Here is an 11,698-nt window from a genome sequence, read left to right as displayed (position 1 = left end):
TCCCGGGGCGGGGGGGGTCCCGTCCCTGCCCCCCGGGGGGAGCCGGCGCGGGGGAGCAGGGCGCTGGTGCCAAGCCTTGGCAGCTGTGCTACACGCACACTCCGTATATCTACACACCCCCTCCCCGTGCATCTGCGCCCCTAGGCTGTGATACCCCACTCAATTCGGCCCTCTCCCGTCTTCCCAGGCCCAACACCCTGCCCTCCTTCCCTGCCTGTCACCCTCCCCCCCCGGGATGTTGTGTCCCCCGCCTGCCAGGCAGTGCTGTTTGCAGCTCGTCGGCTGCTACCCTGGCTCCCCGCCCGCGGGCATTACCTGGCAGCACTTCTTTTACTCAGATTGTCTCGTGATTAGAAAACCAGCCCCAGCGGAGTTTGTAAACCCCCTTCCATCCCTCCCAGCACCCCGTTCAAGCAGACTACTACTTTCAGACTGTCCGCCCCCGCCAGGCACAGTAGGAGTAATCAAAGGTTAAGACGCGCTCCTGAGCGGAAAGTACCTAGCCTTCATGCAAAAGCAAGGAAACTCCCTCCCTCAGGTGCATTCTTTCACTTGCACCCAGCACAATGTTCAAGGACATCCTCTGGCAGGGATCCAGACAGGGGCAGGGCAGGGAGTCCTGGCTTTCCATGAATAACGTGTTTCTTTTCCAGGAAGGAGATGATGAGTGGGATTTTGGAGCGGGGGTGGGGGAAGCCACAGCCCCTCCTGTGAAAGAAGGAAGTACTGGAGGGACATTAAGGTAGTAAGAAGGGACTCCTCTGGGTGTGAGACAGGGAACCGGGAGTGAGAGAGGGTAGGGATGGGAGGGAATATTGAAAGAAAAAAAATCCTCTGTAGAGTTAGTGAATGCAAGGGGAAGCAGTCTCCTAGGTCAGGGGAAGGGAAGTGAGAGTGGATGAGGTGGGTTGGATTATCTTTGCATTTGTGGATAAGAAGGGGATTTATTCTTTCATCTCATTTTAATATTTTCTAAGTTATCTTGTCCTTTATTGTAACCTGTCCCGAGCCTTTTTTGAAAGAGTGGCTTATAAATCTAATAACCAAACATCTCAAATCTTTGTAAGAAAATTCTGTACAATTTACAAATTGTTTCTTTAGGGCACAGTTTTCAAAACACCATACCTTCTTGTAAATTATAGGATTGAAGCAGGACTTGTGCCTCAGTAGGATTAAAGATGGCATTTTCAAGCCATGGACTTGCAACTTGTTGTGTGTCAGTTAAAAATCAATGGAACTATATTCATAGGCCTTCTCTGTCTACTTCTATTTTGCTTTACCGTTTAATAAGCTGTTTAAGGCAGAGACTTCTTTTCTTTGTATTTGAACAGCATCTAGTATAGTTGGGCGCCAATCTTCACTGAGACCTATGCTTGTTCAGTCTATAAGGTCTCTTACCTTGCTTTCTTACTGCAGATGTGATATAGGACAATCTGCTGATGGAGAAACTGGCCCATCAGGTTAGATTTGGAAAAAAAGGATTCCACTTCTGATCTATGCACAGGACAAAAATAAGTAATTAAAAAAACCCATTAGCCAGTGTGCCAGTGAATTTGAATATTTATGAATATTACTAAATGCTATATTTACATATATTAATCATTATATTGGTAGTATAGGTGATAATTTATAAGAATAGTATATTTTCTTTATACAAATATAACAGCTTCAACATTGTGTATATATAACTTCTGTGTTACAGATTTGTTTTTAGAGTTGCCCAAATAAGTTAAAAAAAACATTCCTACTCAATTCAGTTAACGCTGACTACCACATCTCAACCTGAAAAAGCCCAAATGGCCATGCAACAAAGACTGACAATGAAGGGAACAAAGTTTTTTTCACTGAAGGAACTCAAATTTTGTGGGATTAATTTCTTTGGCATAACTCAGTTTACATCATATATTTAAACTATATATATATATATATATAATTTAAAACAGTAAAGGTGAAGGCCAAAGTTTTTGCAAATGCTGTGTAACTTTGGGCTTAAAATTGTGATTCCTCAAAAGGAGGCTCTGACATTAGGAACACCCTAAGCTCATCAAAAAATTGTGTCATGCTGTATTCTAGTGTTCTGATGCAACATCTTTATTTGGAATATTTTAGTTGTTCTGCAAAACTCGTGGAAATCCTGCAATGGCTTTCTGATTACCAAGGCTGTGCATTATCAAAGCACTGTTGAAAATATCTTGTGCAGCTAATGTCTTTCTGACAATTTCTTGATTATCATTCAAAAAAAAAAAGGCTTGTGCTACTTTCAAAACAAGAATGAGTCAGAACGTTGTATTAGGAGATAATATTACCTCAAGCAGAATTATGAAGTATTTCATAGGGTTTTCACTTTTGGCATCCTTACTGGAACACTTGGAAATGTCATAGCCAAGGAGTATTAAAGGCCTGCAGCTCCTGTCTACATCAGTGGCTGGAATATAAGAATGAGAGAATCTGCTGTTAGATTCATTTCTCAGCTTATTTTTCAAGCAAATGAAAAATAAGAATTGTTGGCCAACAGTGTTGACTAGAAATTTATAGGTTTTCTTGTTTTCATTGTAATGAGAAGAAAATAACCCACCCAAATAATAAGAACAACAACAATAAATGCTTACTTTTGTTTTAGTTGTATGTTTTTGTTCAGTTAGGCAGGGGCAGTGATGGCCAAATTCTTGTGAGTATGATTGGAAGAGATGTTTTTGTTGAAACCAATGATTAATTTAGCTTTTACAGCTGTCTTGGAGCATGGACATAATTGAGAAAGTTCCACTAATAGTGGTGATAGTGAGAATTGAATATTTGCATGCAGGGAATATATCATAGTCGGAGCAACAGGAATTTTCAAATAAGGAAGAAGTCTTTTAGGCAGAACATGCAGCAATGTTCACAACAGTAAGCAAATGTGCAGATACACCATGAATGAGACACCATGGCTGTTGGAAAGAAACCTGTGGGGCTTTAGCAAAAACTAGAGATGATTCTTGAATTAATTCACTTTTAAGAATTGACTTCAAGAGAACACAGGGGGAAAATGTAATACTTGCATTCAGCAGAGCAGCTAGTGGTAGTCTGGGGCTTTCTTTTCCTTGCTATAGCCCCTTGAAAAACAGAAAGCTGAGCTGAAGCAATGTCTGCCTCACTTTCTTAGGGTTTTATAGTAACAGTCATAACTGCACTCATTTAAAAATCTCAAAGCATTTAGGCCTAGATTTTCAGAAATGACTGCTGGTTGGGGAAGTGCCCAACATGTTATTTTAAAGCAGGGGCGGGCAATTATTTTGGGCAGAAGGCCGCTTACTGAGTTTTGGCCAGCTATTGAGGGCCACATGACAGACAGCCCAGGGCAGATTAATATTACTTAACTAAATGTTTTAGGGACCCTGTGGGCCAGATAAAATGGCCTAGCTGGCCGCATCTGGCCCCCAGGCTGCGTTTTGCCCACCCCTGTTTTGAAGGGTCTTGATTTTCATGCCCCTGTAGCCCAATGGTGCAGGACAGAGCCCTGGAAAAAAAAGACTTCTGTGTTCCAATACAGCACTGCCCCAGGACTGATTATGCTTTTTCCATTAGACTGTCATTGATTTAAACACAGAAATAATCCTTGCACAAGGGACTGAATCCCAGGTTGCCTCTCTCCCAGGGAAGTTTCCATATGATAAAACTAAGAAGTCATACACCACAATTTTTTGGGGCCCTCTGCAAGATATAGTTTTGAGGTCCCATGATCCATCAAAAATCAAAATTGCAGTTAATTGAGAAACCCCTCTCACTTTCATTTGTATTATATGTTCATATTTTCATTCCCTTTAGCAAAACCTATTTCCTCCTTCTGTCTGACCTGGTATTGGAAAATGGCCTATAGTATTCACTGATGACTGATGTCAGATACCAATGGACTAGGAAACTAGAAAAGGTAGATTAATTCCATCCTTAATCTTTATTGTTGGGCATTTTTCAGATTTATTTTCAAAGACCATTTTCCCCTCCTTTGTCCTCAGGACCATTTCCTTTATTCTACTTCCTTCTTAATTTGTTCCAGGATTTTTTGCTGTCTTTCAGATATCCCCCAAAAACCACTGCCTTATTTTCCTTGCTAAACCTCTAAACCATTTCATCTCACTTCTGTACTGGAATTCCAAGTCTGTTCTACTGTAGCCTGTCCACAGTGATCCTGCAGTCTCTTCTTAATCCTCTTCCCAGTATAGATATCCTCCTCCTAATGAGAAGTGGTGATATTACATTAAAATGTGGCAATTCTGACAACATTTTGGAAACTTCTTTCCTTTGAAAGTTCCCCAGAGAAACTGGAGTCACTATTACTCACTGTAGTAAGGCTTCTTGTAGTAATAAGGCAGGTAGAACAGATGTCCTCTGCCATCTACGGCAAAAGCAGACATTCAACAAAGATAATAAAAAGATCTCCTGGTAAGAAATTCTTTAGGAAATCAAGTAGTTATGTTTCAAGTAGATAGAAAAGTAAATTTACTTTGAGATTTAGGTCAGGGCTGTCCAATGCCGTACATGCCACATATCCCCCTGGGTCTCATGTGCACAGGCTGCACACAAGGCCATGTGGACCCCTCCATCAAACTGTGCCACACAGTAGACACACCTCTCCTGCATGTACCTGTGCCTCCATACTGCACTACATACTCCCCCCTTCCCCATCTGCATAATTTCCCCAGGTCTCCCTAAGCTTCCTGACCTCAGCCTCCATCACCCACCATGGGTTGTGCCACCCCACGTCCAGGGGAGGGGACAGGCACTGGAAACTGGAGGAGGGAGAAGGAGCTTGAAGAGGAGCTTGGTGGTAGCAGCAGGAGAGTGATGATGGATGCTCAGACTGGGTGCCCAGGGGCTAAAGGTTAACCTCTCCAAGGCCACATGTGGCCCCAGGGGCTGCCAGTTGAAGAGCCCTGGTTTGGACACAAATGTAATAGTGATTAACAGACTGAAAGTAAGGTAAAAAAAAAAAGGCTGGTTTTAAACAGAAAATCGTCCACAGAACACAGCTAGTACTAATGTTATAAAATGGACACTTGTGACTGATGGTCATAAATGGTTTCTAAAATCCCATGACTAGCTCTGTGAAATCTGGTCTACTCAGTTATGGACTGTCAAGCCCAGAACAACCCAGAAATCACAAAAAAAAATTATAGCAAAAATCATCAGAAGATCATCAAGCCTTGTTTGGATTTCAGCTGCTTATATCTTGTTGAGTTACTGCTGGATGTGTTAACTGTATAAGGAACACTCTCTCTGGGCTGACACACAAGGCTTCTCCCTCCTCCTCTAAGTGTCATCTCTGAACTCATTAATCCCATACCTATGAGAGACCAGGAAACACTTGGATTGATAAATAAAGGACAAGAATGGCAGACAAATGAGGGATCTTTGGGGAAAAAATCATTCATTGACATTTAATCATTTGAAATGTGTGCATACACCTGCACATGTATATATGTGTCTAAATGTTGTATATAAATTACCTCCTTCTACTTTTCCACATGTTGCCTCAATTTTTCCTTTGGCACTGGAACAGTGTTTAGCAGCATGTTTGTGCAGCACTTAAGAGTCCTTATTCTTAAATACCAATAACTCATTAATTAGGGACAGCTTTTCTTTCCCTCAGTTTCAAGAACAAATAGAGCTGTTTAAAAAAAGCTAAAAGCCAAAAATCAACAAACAAGACAAAAAGAACTCCCTCCCACTCTGTGCCCCCCTGCCCCTTCTCCACCCAAGAATGTGTGCCATGGGAGAAAGTAAAGATAGAGCCAAGGTTCTTGCAGTATTTAATTTGTGGAACTTGCTGGTTCAAGATAGGAACTGTACAGGATTTATAAACAGATGAGACATTTATATGAATGTTATCTGCCATTACACTAGTTGAAGACTTTCTCAGGGAGATCAACATAATAATTATTATACAATTATCCTCTGTTGAGGTTTTCTTCCTTTGATACAAACCACTGTTGGGGACATTACTTTGGGCTAGATGGATCCTAGGTCTATGTATTCGTACTATCTTTGCCTGGGTTGAGGCAAAATTTGGGGCATAGTTAATATGCTTACCAATATTTAAAGAGAGAGTGTATGTTGAAGAATGGAGCAATCTTAGACTAAATTTACAGGTCGGTTTATTATTGTATACGTGGTAAAAGCATATAGCAACTTTGATTCAGGGCCCATTTTCTGTCTTCTTATCTCAATGGGAAGGACTTTATATAATTTGATTATATGCAAACTATTAATAAAGCACGTTAAAATTCAACAAGTAATTACATGGGATGATACACTGAAGAACTCTGGGGAACAACATGAAAATATATTGTAAAATAATTTAATAAAATATGTTCCAATTAAATCTCTTCCCTCTATTTGTTTTCAGTCATTAATATAAGATTGGATATCTTTCTGTACTTCAAAAATAACTTATAAAGAACAAAACAAACAATAATGAAGAAATTATTGAACAGTGCTCCATGGGCTGCTACTATGTTTAAAAATCTATGAATCTTTTAAAGTTCTGCTGCTTTGTAAATAATGTAACTGGTTCTTCTCATCTCAGTGCTGGCTCAGATGTAGTAGTATCTCCAGCAATGCAGAGATTCTACAGTTTCATTATCACTCTGGTACTTAAAGTACTGAAACAAAAAAGTACTTGGAAAGTAGAGAAAAGATATGATAAAACAAGATAGGGTGCTATTTCAGCTGAAGAGGGCATGGAGAAACAAAATTATATTGATCGCAGGCATTCGGGGGGCGGGGGAGGCAGGGGGCTATTATGTTGCTGAGCATTCCCTTGTCAGTGTTTTCTGTCCCTGCTCTCTCCTACAAAAATGGAAGCAAACAGGTTAAACAAGCAGCTATTTCATTCTAGTGTAAGGGGCCTAATTTATCTTCATTTACTATGGGATAGAAGCAGAAACAGAACAATTACAGTAGATCTGCTGACAAGCATTAAAGGAGCAATACGTCTCTTTCTCTCCTGTAACATGGTATGTTGTTTGGTCTGTCTACAGACTATGACTTCTTCCTTAGAAAATAACATGGGCAAAATATCAATTTCATATAGGTGAAGGAATACAGGGCCAGGTTGGGTTGTCATTTACCTTGGTGTAAATCATGAGTAATTTATACTAAATTAATTAAGTGGGGGGTTTTATCTCTAGGAGATTTGGGTAAAATCATTTTCTGTTTGCTTTTCCCATGTGCATGGACTATGTGTGAGGACAAAACAGAAGAGTTGCATTATTTGTGCTGTTGGGCCATTTAACTAAGGATAGAAGAGGGATTAGAGCATGTCTCAATTACCATTGAACAGAGCTTGAAAATGTGTAGTCATGCATTTAGTACAAAAACTATGAGTTTTCATTTTTACAGTGAAAGTGATGTCATCACTTCACCTCTTCCATGTCTGGACGAAAACCAATAGTTCTCCATAGACTCTTGGTTTACTTAATATATCACTGACATTTGGTCAATTTACTTCCCCATTGGAGCACAAGAAGTGTCATTCCTGTAGTGAGTAAACCAGCAATAATCAGACTTTCAGAGAAACAAAGATTTGGGTTCGTGACTCATGATTAAGCTATGCAACCAATATTTTGCCAGACAGAGCTTGTTAACAGAAAGTCATTCTGTGAATACTTCATTGGTCAATCAGCACAAGGACCTTCTTCCTAGCATTCTAAATCATTCCTCATTCACAATTCCACAGAAAATGCTCTATGAGTACAATATGAGACCATCATTTTTAATAAGCTACACACATGTATAATACTCTATTGTGGAAAATTAGATTTTTATTGAAATAAAACATCATAATACATCATTCCAGCATTTGTGAATAGGCGGGTATTAACTACTTACTATGCATGGAGAAAATGAAAATCATTGAACTTAGGTGACCTGGTAACATTTACAGTGATGGAATTCTGCACTGTAAATTTCCTGTTGGTTTGTTCAAGAGTGGGTCTGTGGTCCTAACTTTTTTAGAAACATCTGCCCCTTTGGGGCATCTCACATTCTAGAAGACAGTTGAGACACCAGTACCTGCTGCAATTATGCCTGCCTATTGCCCTCCCTCTCTGCATAATTTACAAGGCAGCTGGGCATAATTTGGCCCCAAATTAGCTCAGTAGCCATCTGTTGCTTAATGGTTTTTCATTTTCCTTCCTTTACTGAAACTAATTTGTATTGCTGGGAATCTGTCGTAATTTTTAGATCTGTCATCACAAATCCAAACATGTACAGATGGGAGAATTTACACTTTTTGGAGTGCTACCAGATGCACATAAATTCTCCTTCCCTCCCCTCCCCCCTGCAGATGTTTTTTCCCTGTAACCTCTTGCAGCTACAGTGATTGTAGATGTTGCTTTGAACAATACTTTTCACACAATCTCCATACAAAATATGTTTTAAAGCTGATAATGTCCCTTTAAAACAACATATGAAACCTTTAGGTGGCAGCCAAGAGCTACTGTTTAAATTCTTAGATTTACTTGTATGTATGGTGTAGGGTGTCTAGTGTAACAGTATAGAGAATTCCTAACTAAAGAATGAATTTGCTGTCCATTCAAGGGCACAGTGAAAAACTTAACAAGTTTAAAGCAAGAACTGTTAAACACACACATTTGGATACACAGGAATGTAGCTGAAGGAAGGAAGGAAGGAACTCCTTCCTTCACCCAGTCCCTCAGGCCTCCACTCCCTTCTTCAAGTTACTCTTACAGATCCATCTCTTCAGTGAAATCTGAAATCTAAGCCCCCTCAATAATATGGCATAAAAATATTGACTGTATTGTAGCCTGTTACGTATGGACTAGGTCTTCTACCTGTGGGATAGACTGAAGTTAGTCCTTGGGCATGCATGCAGAGGGGGGTTAGGGGCACAGGGGAGGTCTCTCATCCAATACCCCCCTACACCAGGGTTAATTACAATGACAGTCTTTATGGGTGAAGATAACAAGCCATCAGAAAGAGGACTCTTCTTTACTTATATAATACTGGCCTGCAGAGCAGGGTTAGCCCTCTTTGGGGAAGAAATCTGTGACAGACTCAGGAGAGACTGTGCCTCTTGAAGTGCTCCCTTGCTGCTCCCCAAGGCATAGTGTAGTTCTGCCAGTACTATGTTCTGAACGGCGTCTCCCTCTGAGTAGTGTTTCATTTGTCTGATTAGGGCCCTGCTCCTGCAGACTTATGCACATATTCATTTAACCATATGAGTAATACCATTGTACTCAGGGGGAAGTATTAAGTCCTGAAGATTATCCACACATTAAGACTTTTCAGGATCAAGGCCTTAGGGTATAAATCACTAGTAAGTAAGACCTTTGTTTCCAGCTTGTTTTGTGCACTGCCTTGCCCACCATCAGTGGTAATGATAATGATGTGCATGTACCAAACAAAACAGGTTTAAAAAACAAAGGAGGCATCAAGAATATACATACCTGAAATTGGGGTGTAGAAATGCACATTGTATTTTGTTAGAACAATTAAATGAATTAAATAGAGTTCTACTATAGAACATGTTTATGGTATGTCATGGAGACATCTAAAGATGTCAAAATGTTTGTCATTCAAGATGTGATTCTCCTAAAAAAACCTGAGAACTTCAGAGGAAGAGCTAATTATCCAGTTGGCTATAGATAAGATCCATACTTATTTCTATAGCACTAATGAACAGGGTTATGCCATGCCATTTGAGAACCTAAGTTTGTCTGACCACCTATCCCTTAAACTTTGATCATGTCTGTGGTAGGCAAATGGCAGTTGGAGAAAGGAAATATGAACTACTTTCAGAGTTGCATATATTTATTTTACAGTTCTAAATCATCTTTACTTAATAACTGTATGCAGTTCTGAATAATTTATTTTTACCCAGCAGCAGAATGCCATCTTCCCTGCAGCTAAATACAGTGAACTTTTTAATGTCACCTCAAGCAATAGAGTGCATTATTTGCTGCAATGGTACTACTAACTTTACATAAAAAGGGCTCAATTTAACAGCAATAAGTCATTGTGTAAGCCAGTCACAGAGGAAGTGGATGGACCAAACAACACAAAGCTTGCACTGATTTAGTAATCAACTGTGCAAAATAAAATCAATTTATACCATAATTTTAACCCTGGAGAACAATTTCCATTTAATTAGCTTTAACTGCTAATGGCTCAGCTAAATTTATAGGCATCTGTTACAATCAAGAAACCCTGCCTTTTCTTGCACCCTCCACTTAATTGCTTTATTTCTTCCACCCAAGATATTAAGTTGCATTGCACACGCACTGAGTGCAAAATGACTGCAAGCTTTATATTTATAACTACTAATATCCATTTTCAGATCCATTCTCCCAACATTTAAATCACTAATTTGGCATGGAGACTTTTTTTTTAATTATTAATAGCTATATTTGTCTGAATTTATCCCAGGAATTGAAGCATACCTTCTCTAATTAGAATGATAGAGGACATTCTTTAAATAAACAAAATAGTGTTACCCACTGTGCAAGATAGTGAAGGCACTACAAAAGATTCCCTTTCCTTTGCAAGAAGTACCAAAGGATATATCAGTGATTAGAAGTGGTTGAGATTAGAGTCATTCACGCAAAGGCAAGTTCCCTTATGTGAATTTTCATTAATACTGGCAATTTATTTTTGTTTACAGAACAAAACAACAGGGCATGAATTTTTAGAAGCACAAAAGTGCTTGCTTTTAGTTAAATCATATATCCTTGAGCAAACATTTTATATTAGATTTTTAAACAAATCTCATTCAGGTATGCAATGACTCAAGGGGGTAACATTTCTTTTGAGCATATGCCTCATAATACAGTGGTATTTTCAATATCTGTGATCAGTGTATCATTTATGTTTCATCTTGTACTGAGCTAAAATAAATTCTTTTGTGACACTTTTAACTTCAGAGGGAATTGCCTGCTTTTTGTTATGGGTGGTTTAAAATGTTAGTGTGCGAAACATTAGAAAATATCTCAGAAGTCACAGTACAGTATATAGTGTTTCTGTCAGATCCTAAGATCCTGCCTTGTATAAGGGGAGATAACAGAGTATATTTTGACTGTGGTACAGATGAAATTAGGTCATAGTTTCATAGTTTCATAGTTTTAGGGTCGGAAGGGACCTAATAGATCTTCTAGCCTGACCCCCCGCCAGGGCGGGAGAACAACAAAAAACCCTAAAAACAAAAACGGGACTCAAATGAGTCCAGCCAGGTAGGCATCCAGCCTCTTCTTAAAGACCCCCAGGGTAGGGGCCAGCACCACCTCCCTTGGAAGTTGGTTCCAGCTCCTAGCCGCCCTAACTGTGAAGTAATTTTTTCGGATGTCCAATCTGTACCTCCTCTCCATCAACTTGTGCCCATTACTCCTTGTTATGCCAGCGAGGGCTAGAGGAAACAGCGTCTCCCCCAAACCCTTCTGGTTCCCCCTAGTGAGTTTATAGACGGTCACCAGGTCCCCCCTCAGCCTTCTCTTGTGGAGGCTGAATAGGTCATCAGCTCCCACAAAAAATGACAATTCTTGGTAATTGCCCTGTAGTGAAAAAGTATTTTAAAGTGGCTAAATTTAGTTTCTAAACAACTACCACTACGACTGCAACATTTTAAATGGCTAATATTCTCAAGTCATATAATACTGGTAGCATATCACGCACTAGTAGTACATTAAAAGAAATAATAAAAACAGAG

Source organism: Alligator sinensis, unplaced genomic scaffold (genome assembly GCF_000455745.1).
Source record: "Alligator sinensis unplaced genomic scaffold, ASM45574v1 scaffold123_2, whole genome shotgun sequence".
Classification (NCBI taxonomy): Eukaryota; Metazoa; Chordata; order Crocodylia; family Alligatoridae; genus Alligator; species Alligator sinensis.
This window is presented reverse-complemented; position numbering follows the sequence as displayed.